Raw genomic sequence first — 12,649 nt, forward strand, 5'->3', positions numbered from 1 at the left:
AAGGCAGGCTGAAGATCATTTCAACATTGTCATAATTTCACACACAAAACATTAATAAAAATTGGCTCGTTGTGTTTTACTAAAAGCAGCTACAATTTCCCCTTATCCCTTCCAGTAATTGTATTAATAAAGTTAATATTTGACTCTAGCAGTAACCAGAAGGATTTAAAATGGCTTCAAGACCACATTTATGAAATTCTTATTTGCATGAGAGATTCTGAAACAGCCACTGAAACTGCTGACATGAAGGCTATCTTTATAGTTTGTGTTTTTTAATCACCTGGGCTGATTATCTCTGGTAGGGGGCAAGGTTAATGAAGATGCTCTTTCTCCAGTACTCAATCAGTGATATCCAGAGGCAGCTAAACATCACAGTCAGGTCATCTGTAAAGACAAGTGTGAGATCATAAAAATAGAGGTACTCCAAGCCCCTCTCCCTCCTGCATATTCTTACTGCAATCACCCAGGGTTCATCTGACTTATTTAAGAGCTTTACAAAATAGATCATCTTTCCAGTGAAAGGAAATAAATGATAATTTTGGGGGCCAATTTCTGTCATTTACTTCAGGCTCTTACTTGAAAACTCATGCCCTAAAAGCTCTACATTTAATTTGATGCATCCCACCTGTGAACACCGAAGTACTGAATGAGTCACCCATCGCTGCGCAGCTTCTGAGGCAGCTCATTAATCCTGAGTGTGGCCCTGCTCACATCTGTCCCACATCTTGCTGCCCCAAGCCCAGAAAATATCTGTCAGGGCATAGACAGATTTCACTTTCACACAGTAAGCTTCCTGGAAACCCATATAAAAAGGTTTATCTGAGTAAAAACCGCTTAGTGATGCCTTGTGTTACCTGTTTGTGGATGTGCAGGCAGTCGCTTTACAAGATTTACCATGTCACTGTCACTAGACAGAAGCTTTTTGCTAGATGACAGCAGAGAAAGGGTCTTTTATAGGTGCAAATATATTGAAATGAGTTATCCTCTCTTTAGACAGCAGGAAGACAACAGTTTCTCCTGTAACTGGCCTAAAGGATTTGGTGAGGTGCTCTGCACTGTGTAGGGAGCAGCAGTGTGAGTCACTGGTGCCTCTGCAGATGTGAATGGGAGATGGAGCAGGGGAGGTAAGCTTTTCTCTATAGAATCCCAGCTAATTTTTATTTAAATTACATAAAAAGTGAACTTTTCCTTATCTCTCCAGGGCTGTCTGAAACGGGAGTCTGCAACACAGATTCTTCTTTCTGTTCCTTGAGTGCCTACTTGTGTTCAGAAGAAACCATTCAGAGTTATTCCCTTTGAAAAATTGAGTTTATTTAATGTGCATGCCTGAATCATAAAATCATAGAGTGGAAGGGAACCACAAGGATTTTCAGGTCCAAGTCCTGGCATTGCATAATAACCCCAGGAGTCACACCATGTACCTGAGGGGTGATGTCTGAGCATTCCCTGAGCTCTGTCGGGCTGGTGCTGTGACTACTGCCCTGGGGAGCCTGTTCAGTGCCCAACCACCCTCTGGGGAAAGAACCTTTTTCTGATATCCAACCCAAACCTGCCCTGACACAACTTCAGGCCATTCCCTGGGCTCTGTCACTGTCACCACAGAGCAGAGATCAGTGCCTGCCCCTCCTGTTCCCCACACGATGAAGCTGTACCTGCAGTGAGGTCTCCCCTCAGTCTCCTCCAGGCTGAACAGACCCAGTGCCCTCAGCCCCTCCTCACACAGCTTCTCCTCAAGGACTTTCACCATCTTTGTTACTCTGCTCTGGATGCTCTCTAAGAGCTAAATATCCTTGTTATATTGTGGAGACCAAAACTCGATGGAATGCTGGAGTTGAGGCCGTCCCATCCTGCCCCATCTGCTTAAGGCTGCCCTGAACCCCAAGGAGCACGGCGGGACCCCTTTTCCAGGGACTCCCCCCAGCTGCCTCTAAGGAAAGCAGTGAACAGGTTCATCCTACTGAGCTCTGGATGTGAAGTTATTCAAACTGTTACACTTCCTCACATCCAGATTATCTTGGATTATGGAATTGGCACTTTTTTTTAGAGATATAGCTATCATTTCCCCATTTTAAATAGTTTTTCTTTTCAGGTTTACTGCAAAAGGTGACTATTTCCTATTCCCCCCACCAAAAAACACCATTTAATAAATTAGTATATAAATAATTACATTGCATTTACACATCCTTAGGTGGGATGTAAAAGCATAACTATATAGCTCAGCTTTGAGCACATGTGCAGTGCTAATAATTATAGTCAGCAGTTGTGGGTAATAATAATAGTAATATAATAATATAAATAATAGTAGTTGTGGGTGAAAATTATGTCCCATCAGAAAGCTCTGGTTTTGCATCTGAGCTTCTTCATCTTTTATGTGTACTGCAACTTCCTGGCTGACTTTTGGTGAGAACAAAATCTCACTGACCAAGTCGAGACTGCTGGCTGAGATCAGTGGTTGTGAAGCTGTGGCTTTCTGCTTTGGCACTGACTTACTTACCCTTCTCTAAAAGTAAACTTAATTTTAATTTAATATGAAAAAATTCAGTTGTCTCTGCCATGAAGAAGAAATGCAAGGAATACCAAAAAGAGCAAGGAATTGAGGTTTTTTGTTTTACCTTTATTTTCCCACTTAACTGTTGAAAATTCATTCACAGCCACAAGAAGAGATATATTTTGGCAAAGGATAAGGCAAATGATAACTTCCCTTTGCAATTTTCCTTGTAGTCTTCTGGCAGAAGATCTCTTCAGATAAAAAATAATTTAAGATAAAAGGAAAAACAAAGTAAACATTAAGAGGCTTCACTAATGTCATCTATGCTGCACTGTGTGGCCATTTCCCTTCTATTTTTGACACACATTTGAATTATGCTCAAGAATATGGAAGTAACATACTCAGGATTTGCTTAATGAGAAAAATGTCTTTGGAACTATCCTGGTTGCATAAAATCTGAATTTATGGTATGGGTCACACCTGAGCTGAAGCCTTTTGTTGCTTATTTGTTATTGTGTGGTTTGGGGGAAGGGTTTGGGTTTGTTTGTTGGGGGGCCATTGGTTGTTTTTTGTTTTGTTCTTTTTTATTTTTTTCTTTCTTTTGTTTGGATTGATGTGAGTGTGTTTCAGGCTGGATCCATTGAACAGAACTGAAACCTGTGGGGTTTGCTTTTCCTGAAACTATTTTTACACATGAGCTCTTCTATTTATCTGTAGAGTTTTCTTTTCTTCCCTTGGCATTTCCTCTATCATCTAATAAAACCAGCTTACAAAGAGAAAGAAAACTGGTTTTTCCTGTCACAGAACAGATCAGATATATGAATTAATAGACAGTGCTGATAATATTTCCATTGAACAAGTCAAAATGAGATGCAGCAGTATTTTTAAGTTGCAAGCACTCATCTGTGAGCCATAAATTTAATTTTTTGGTTTTTAGTTGAAGCTGAAATGTAGTGTGGCAATATTCTGCAGTTATTCTCTCAAGGTCCTAGTTTAATCTTTGAGCTTCATTTTCTTCCAGGTCTTATGAAGCCTTGGGAAATACAGAGTTATTCACTTGCTGAGGGAAACAGGGAGGATGTTGTTTAATATTTTGCTTTGTTTATACAGTGCCATTTGAAGCATTTCAGGACTCTGATTGAACTAGAGGAAATGACTTTATAACTAGAGTTTCTGAAGGCAATGTGTTCTGGGACATGTACTCGAGACTTTCCCTGCCTCCAACAATTTTGTAAATAACTTTAATATGCTTGTGAATGCCATGGCTGTGTATCAGCAATGTCTAGAACATTGTTTGGGGGAAGGAAAAGGAAGAGTGAGAACATTGTGTTCAAGCTCCTGACAAAAAATATGAATTTATCCTTTTAATGGATAGCTTTTGTTTCTTCAAAGTAAATAAACAATAAAATAGAAGCCTTCTCTTGTAAAATTCCTTTTTAGGTAGAAAACTGTGAGGATGCATGAATCTTGGATCACTCACTGAATCTTGTTTAAATGAAAACCATATCTGAAGTTCCTGAATTAATTCCCCTTACACTGAAATGTTAGCACAGCTTAGATTAAGACATATTAAAAACCTTGCACTTCATTAAGAAGTTATTAATAGAATTGCCATAGCCAATCATCTTGAAGAAACACATTGTATTATTTTTATCAGCAGAATGTGAGCATTTTAAAAACAGCACTCAATCTGAAACAAAAGGCGCTTGGAATAAGTATGATTAAAAATTTAATACAAAGATTGGCAAATTAATTAAGATAGGTGTGATGATTTTTTTCCTAAGGATTGTCTCATTGCCAAGGAATTAATGACGGTGGTGCTGCTCAGGGGGACACAGCAGAGGATGTCATTGGCTCTGTCTCTTCCCAGGTGCTGACAGCAGCAGTGCTGGCAGAGATGTGCTGGCAGAGGGATCCCAGGAGCTCCCAGATGGAGCTGGCCAGGCTCTTGGGATGCAGCAGGCGTTGCCTCTTTGCTGCTAGCTGGGTGCCAAACCTTGGCTGGCCCTGCAACGCTCCCAGGAGCTGCAGCAGCTGCAGAACTGGTTGTGCTGACCTGAGATAGTGCATTCCTGACAGCCAGAGAGGGGACAGGGGACAGGGGAGAGGGAAGGGAATGGAAAGAGAGAATGGGAACAGCTAAATGTAGAGAGGATGATGGGTTACAGCCAAATCCTTCTGGTACACCATGGACTGCCTGCACCAGCCTTTACTTGGAAGGTCTGAGGGAGCTGCTGCAGTTTTCTTCACCAGGATTTTGCCAGTTTTAAATGCCACAAACTCTACTAAACACTGCAATTCTCAGTTAACCACCCTAGACAAACCATTTCATTTAGCAGCTGGAAACCAAGGACATTTGTTTGAGTTCTACTGATTTGGGAGGGAAAAGGGAACCATGTGAGTGCAAATAATATCATGAGATTGTCAAGCAGCAAAAGCACTGAATTATGATGCAGAGATAATCAGTAGTGCTTGAAGTCCAAGCAGTATCTGCCTATCTCATTTTCTCAGAGGCCTCTGAAACAGATGAAACACTAAAGTCAGAAGAAAAATTGGTTCAGAATTGTATGGTCCTTCTTTTTCAAAGTTTTCCAAGCTTTCTGCTTGAATTGGGACCTATAAAACAACCTGAGCTTAAATTTTGGACCCTGCGTTAAATATTGAATCAAAATATATAACACAGATGAGGTTGGTATGCACAGGCCAGGGGTGTATTGCATTGTGTTCAAAACAAAACACAGAATTCAGGGATGCTTGGGTGGATGCTGTGCAAACGACCAAAATTAAATCAGTTGACTTGGCATATCCCAAACACTTGGCATGATGAGCTGGTTACTGGCTATGACCAGGAAAAGAAAAGGGAGTCTGTAATGAAACTAACATTTCAGTTATAAAGTATAGTTGTTGCCATAGCAACCTCTGTAATGGACGCATTTAATCCTAAAATTCAGAGCTGCATCTGAACTGACTTGAACAGTGAACAGGATGTCAGTGCTTGCAAACCATTTGAATAACTGTGAAAAGTTTATCCTTCTTAGTTGAGATGGAAGGGGTGCATGAACATAAACTGATGATGAAGGATATTGATTACCTTGATGCACTGTAAATTTTTTAAAGCTATTTATTTGGTTTCATACACCTAAAAAAAGATAAGAATAGCATGAATTATGTTATAAGGAAAATAAAAGGCTAAAATATAAATCTTTGAAAAGGGTTTTTGCAAGCCCAAGGTTTGTGCAATAAACAGTGATTCTGTTTACCAGGCTTTTGGAGCATGGAGTCACAAGATAACTGATCTGTCTCTGGTTTGAGCCCTGAGCCATGTCTGTTTTACTTAAGATTGGTTTTTGCCTTGTTTTAATCCTCTGTCTGCTTGTACCAGAATGGAAAAATGAGATGACACCCTGCCAGTTTTTAGGACAAGTAAGAATAATACTATTTCTGGGGATGGTGTAGGTTCGTGGGTTCATTATTCTTTCTAAATTCTGACTTAAAGCATAAAACTGATAAGTTTTATATGCCATTAAACAAGCCATGAATTTCATTTTACAGAGTCTGAAACTTTGGGGTTTTTTTGATCCTGCTATGCTTTGATAGGAGCAGAGAAGTTTTAAAATGTTGTGACTAAGTTACTTTATTTGCATTAGGTACATCAGATTTCTTCTTTTTTGTTTATGCTTCAGTTAAAACAGCAGCAAGATGACTTACCTCTTAAATTTCCTGCAAAACATCTGTCAAACAGAGCTCAACACACTAGAGAAGTTCCAGATCCTTCCTTTGGAGATCACAGAGTGTGAAAGGAATTAAAACAATACAGGAATTGATTTACACTTCTTTTAAATTTAATGAATTAATCTTTTTCCCATTCTGTGGACCGATGCTGTAAACACACCAGATGCCAGCGGGGTTCATGGAGGGAGGGCACCAACCATTCGTTTTGCTGCTTGATCTCAGTGTTAAACATGGGCTACTCTAAAAAGCTGTGCTACCCTGACAGCTTGATCCCAGCTCAACTCCATGCCTCTAGTGCTGGAATTCAGAGCAACCTGTCTGTTCTCAGTGCTGAGCCTCCTATTCCCTGGAGACCTGCACAGGCTGGAAAGTGGGCCAGCAATAACAGCATCAGGTGTAACAAAGGCAAGTGGCAGCTCCTGCACTGGCTGACACAACCAAAGAGCCCAGCACAGGAATTGTGTGCCTGGTGCTCCACATGGTGACCCTGAGCCAGCAGAGCAGGGCTGCAGCAATGAGGAAAATCAGATCCTGGGCTGCACCCACGGGGGCACGGCTGGCTGAGATAGAGATGGGATCCTCACACTCAGCAGGTGTCAGGCTGCCCCTGGAGAGCTGTGTCCAGTTCAGCTCCTCACAATTCAGAAAGAGGTGGACAGACTGGAAAGGGTCCAAAGATGGACTGGAGGACCTGCCCTGGGGGTAATAAGGGAAGGCGAAAGGTCTTTTCACTCTGGAGAAGCGAAGGTTGTTCTCAGGGGTCTTTATCACAGTTTTCCAGTACTTCAAGGAGTACTGAGGCTCTCCCTTCACCATAAGTCACTTGGAGAAGACAAGGGAGAGTGGGTGCAAGTTGAGATGGGAGAAGTTTCATCTCCATAGAAGAGATTTTTTTTACATTGACAACAATAATTCAGAATAACCCCATGTGACATGGTGGGATTGTTCAAGGGACAAATGAACAAAGTGCTAGATAAGCTCAGCTAGGCTCACTTTTCCACAAAAGGTTGGACCAGTTATCTTTTGAGGTCACTTTCAATCCATGTTATTCTACTTCAATAATACTATTCAATTCTATTTCCATCCTTTAAAAAAACAAGCAAATTCACATTTTCTGAGTGTCCTGATTTCTGTAGGTAATCATACTTGATTGCAGTGAACCACTTCCTTATGCCTCAGTGTGTTAGGGAATACCTGCAAAGTGCAGTTAACTAAAGGATCAATGAGGTAAGAAATAAACTAAGATGTGCTTGAGATGTGAGAATGGTAAAGGAAGCACCTAAAATTGAGCTAAGCAACGAATTCATCACTCATGTGGACCATTAGAGGCACTGTTCCTATTTATTTCCTATTTCTTTTAGTATAGTAGGACTCACCTTTTTCATGAATTAAATTGCCTGTGGAAGCAGAGTGAGCCTGGGGCTGCTTGTGTCTCAGAGAGGGCTGGAAGACACATGAGAGCTGTGGCTGGCACATGAGAGCTGTGGCTGGCACATGAGAGCTGTGGCTGGCACATGAGAGCTGTGGCTGGCACTTGAGGTGGCTCAGGGAGGATGTGCATTCAGAGCACTGCAGAAGGAGCAGGGCAGTGCCTGTGTCCCCCACGCTGGCCCCAGTGCCAGGGCTGTGCCAGGAGCCCTGTGCTGGGCTGTGCTGGCAGTGCTGGCTGATGGCTGGGCAGCTGCAGGGGACAGGGCTGCAGCCACTGTCACAGGAGCAGCCAGGGGACACACACGAGCTGGGGCAGTGCTGAGGTGTGCCTGAAGCAGCCACTGCAGCCAGCTGAATTTGAATTTATCTGCGAGGTGTGCTCGCAGCTCCCAGCTGAATGGAGGTGGCTTGGCTGCAAGCAGAGGGGAGGTGTGAGGTGTGGTGGCTTGTTCCCCTCTTGCTTGTGGAAGAGAAGAGGGTCTGTGTGGTGAAAGGCACTGAGCAAAGTCCTGCCTTGGAAACACAAGATATGTTCCTTGCCAAAGATAAATATACTGGGCTTTTCCCTTTGATTACACAACGTTCAATTATCCTGGAATGAAACTTTTTTCCCTTTTCCCCCATGTTGCTTCCTCTTGGTATTACATATCTCTCCCTTGTGGTGTCCCTACCCTTGTGGATAGCTTTTCAGAAGAAAATTCAGGTCAGAAGTTAAAATCAGTGTTTTCTATTTAATATAAATATTTAGGTTATAGCTCCATCTTCTCTCCAACTCTTTGTCTAAACACTGTTCAATTCATGCTTGTCTTTTTTTCTCGTAAAATTTCTCATAGACTCATTTGTGCTGAATTCTATCTTCTACATGTTGTAAGTGATGCCATTGCTTAGGCTGCTTCAAAACAGACATTTACTAATTTCAGGACATGATAGATAAATTCAAATTCAAGTTTTTATATCAATGTACTTGCAAAGAAGCTGTGGAAGGTGTGATTTGCTACCACATTGAGAAAAGATGCACTAATAAAAACTGAGTTCCAGGTACTGAGAATGTTCATATGTTGTGCTTTGGGAGGTTGGCTTTAAAATTCATCTTAGTTATTGCAAACTTGCTGAATAACAAGTGGACAGAGATAGCTGTGGAATTTTTCAATTATAATCAGGATAACTGATCTATTAAATTTTGTTAAAATCAATATAAAAGTTGGGACCTGAAAGTTTATGTAAAAATATAACCATAAAACTGCTTTTATTCTTTAACAGTCTGAACATTAGATGTTCCCATAAAGCATTCCATTCTATCCAATACTGCCCTCTCTTCTTTTTTAAACAACAAAAAAAAAACAAACAACCCTATAAAATTGAATATCTACCAGTAATGACTTCTATTATGGCTATATATTGAACTTAAAACAGACAATAGTTTACCTAAGCACTATTGTTTATCAAAACAGTGTCTTAGAGTGAAATCTGGGAATTGCAGACACTGTATTTTATTATTTGTCTTGGTTTTGAATGTTCTTTGCCAAGTGAATTTACTATATGCCTACTATCCCTGGTGCACACTGAAATCCCCTAATAAGATGAAATTATTTTTGCATTACTTACTTCATATCCACTGAGCACTTTAAAAATTATCAAGAGACTGCTTTTAAATTTGCAAGCTATTTAAATAGCAAGTATGTAGGGCAATATCCTTTCCACTGAATCAGTTCCATTTCTTTGCTTAGGAAGCATAAAAGAGTCAGCCTCTGGCAGCATCTGTCCAGCTGGGAGTGTTCCTGATGAAAGGGAAATTTCAGCTGGAATGTAGTTTGTTTACCCACCTTCTTTACCAGTCAGTCACACCAAAGCAGACATGAAGTGAGGAGAGACACGAGTGCAGCTGCTCAGTGCTCGTTTGCATTTGCTGTAGGGTGATGAAGGGGAGATTCGCCAGCAGAAATGGGGAAAAGTGATGATCATCAAGCCTTAAAAATATCACTACAAAATGTCTTGGGTTTTGAGTTTAAAAAGGTACACTTTAACGGTATAAGTCCTTCCTGGGCTAGTCTGCAGCCCTCTGACTAGAGTGGAGAGTGGAGCATCCCCAGCCATGAGCCCACGCCACAGCCCACACAGCCCAGCCTGGGCTGGTGCCCAGTGCTCCTGACCTGCTTTCCAGTGCAGTGGGGGGAGTCAGAGGCAGGACTGGTGGGTGCTTTTCTACTGCTGCTAGGCAAAAAAACCCAAACAAAAAAAAAACAACCCTGTTTTTTTCAGAATCTCCTTGTGGACAAACAGTGATGGCTATTCCAGTAGAGCAGCCAGCCTTTTCCAGCTTCGCAGGATGCTCTGTTGGGAAGACAACCTGCAGCTCCACCACCGATGCTGCTCCCTCTCATTCACAGGTGCCAGCACATTGAGCTGCTACCCCTTCCTCCTGTGTGATCTAGGTGCTGTCTGGAACTGCATGTGATCCATCAGATCCACAGACATCAATTCAAATTAGCATTTATTATTATCAATTCAAGTTATCATTTGGAAGGCATAAAGTTATGGTCACCTCATACAAAGTAGATTGCTTCTCACTTTTTACAGTGCCATTAGCTTCCACCAAGAGCATTTGTTACATGGAATTACAGTGTTAAAATACCTTGTCTATTTTTGTCCCAGAAACTGAAGTTTTAAGTCTTAATCTGAAAGATACCCAAAACTCTTCTCTGCAGCTGTAGGAGCCAAGAATAGCAGCAGCAATGAAAAAAAAAAAAAAGCTTTCTGTTCTGCTGAACTCTGAATGTTTAAAAGATGTTCTTCTTTTACAGTACACATCAGAAAAGGAAGAGCTGATGGTTGTCTCCTTGCCCCAAACACTACCACTGGGGTTTGCACTCGGCAGGAGCCGTTTCTGAGGATATCTGAACCCACATTTCCCCCATATCAGCCCAGTGTGCCAACTTCTGACTGCACAGCCTCATCTTCTTTGGGCTGTCAAGCCATAGTAGGAGAGAAAGTTGGTATCTTGTGGAGTTATGTGCCATCCTTCTAACTCAAAGCATCTTTTGAGTGCTCTTTTATTTTAAAATCCAGCCTCAGTTGCTATCAAGAGACTTGGGCACCAGTTGCCTCAACTGCAGTTCTTTCAGCAATTACTGCTGGCAGTATTTGCTCTTAAATGGTGATTAATTGTTTTCTTCCTGTGATTTTTCACATTTTAAGTATAGTGAAGGAAATTTGTTTGTATGGTCACAGATGTTACACATCTTCTCAAGCTCACTTCTTTCTATCACAGTGTGTTTACTATATATCATAAGTCCTAGAAATTACTTTGAAGAAAAGCAAAATCTAAGGAATAAAAAAGTCACTATTGCTGGAAAAATAATGACACCTGGAGAACATGGCTGGGTTAATGGTTGGACCTGACGATCCTGGAGGTCTTTTCCAACCTTAATTGTTCTATATGATACATTACAGTGACTGTTAGCATCTGAACTAAGAAGTCATAAATAAATATTCATAGTTCTACCATTGTTTTCTTCTCAAACTTGTTGGTAATGGGTTGGTTTTATTACTTTGCCCAAGTAAATTTTGCCTGCTGTCTGTACCTCCATCTGTGAAACTTCATTGACGTTATCTGAGGAAAATAGGAGCAGATGGAAAACATTTTAGCTCCATACTCACTGAGCACAAGATTAAAAGAAAGGCCATGGTGCATTTTTAGTAAAGGGGGTGATTACACATGGAGCACTCTGCTGTCTGAGAAGCCATGTAATTTACAGAGCAATATGGACTTCCTTGGTCAGCTGGTTTCAAAAATAAATTCCTAATTCTGTTGCCACTTATTCTCCTTCTAGGCAATTCAGGGAGTCCTTGATAATCAAAATCAGCTCTCTGTTCTATTACATATTAACACTGTAAGTTGTTGCACCTGGAATCGATGAACCCTTTGTTCATTATGTTAGAGGAGTCATATGCAGCTGTTCTTCCCCTAAGAGATTCATTACCACATGTGAGAAATCCTACATCCTACATTACACAGTAGCTGAATGAGTTTCCTGTTTGCCATTCAACCTTCTAGCAATTAAAAAACTTATAATTAAAAAAATTATTAAGCATCAAAATTAGGTCAGAGTACCAGTAAACCCAAAAGTTATCACCAGAGAGCTGGCAGTATTTCAGTAAGGAGTGTGATGGAGATGTGTCATTGGAGTTCCCCAGCTGTATTTTTTGCTACAAATAGATCTGTTCACAGACAAACATCCTAAAAAACCCCTACCAAAATGTTCTACACACTGCAGTGCGGGGTGATAAATGTTTCACATACAGCATAAGAAGTTTAAGGCCTCTGCAGAGCATGTCTCAATCATTAAAGTGGAAAAGATTCCATTCTGTTTGTAGCTTTTCCACAGGTGTCCTATGGGACCTTGGACAAGGTGTTTTATTTCTCTGGAGGGAAAGTCAAAAGTGTATACAGTAGACTTGCCAGCTGCTGTATTCAGAAGGATGAGGCTAATCAAACACCTTGTGCTGTGAAAGTAGTGATGCTGTTATATGACAGTTTAAGATCTAAGCTTTTACTGTTTTTTAAAAAGTCACCCTCCCTTTGCATCGTCCCTGCCCGTTCACCCCGTGGCTCTCCTCCTGCTGCCACGACAGGGCCAGGTGAAAGCTGGGGACAGGAACACTGGGTTCTTCTAAGCCAGGTCTGTGAAATGGGCTGGTGCCCTCAGGGTGTGGGGTGATGGGGTGTGGCACAGAGCAGGTGATGGGAATATGTACACAAAGAATATGGGAAAGTGGGGGTTGTGATTCACAAGATAGGCAGAGGCTATATCAGCACCAGGTGACTAAAACTACGCATTCATCGTGCTTCTATTTAGAGTGTTTTTTCAACTATTATTTTTATATCAACACAGTGATACCAAAAAGTGGAAAATTCTACTGCTATGTATTGTTTATTTGGGGAACTGTAATGTCCTGTGTCAGTAGAGGCTGCATTTGCAATAGGAGTGCTCACAGATA

General features: G+C 41.2%; 1 long non-coding RNA gene across 1 annotated transcript; it reads left to right on the plus strand.

Annotated features, from left to right (window-relative positions):
• Positions 1–993: 993 nt before the first annotated feature.
• Positions 994–3,273, plus strand: LOC147653942 (uncharacterized). Its single transcript, XR_015284095.1, has 2 exons — positions 994–1,124; positions 1,202–3,273. It is a non-coding gene; the product is annotated as an uncharacterized LOC147653942 (long non-coding RNA).
• The last annotated feature ends 9,376 nt before the right edge of the window (positions 3,274–12,649 follow it).

The sequence above is a fragment of the Cyanistes caeruleus genome, chromosome 3, assembly GCF_971803275.1.
Source record: "Cyanistes caeruleus chromosome 3, bCyaCae1.hap1.1, whole genome shotgun sequence".
NCBI lineage: Eukaryota > Metazoa > Chordata > Aves > Passeriformes > Paridae > Cyanistes > Cyanistes caeruleus.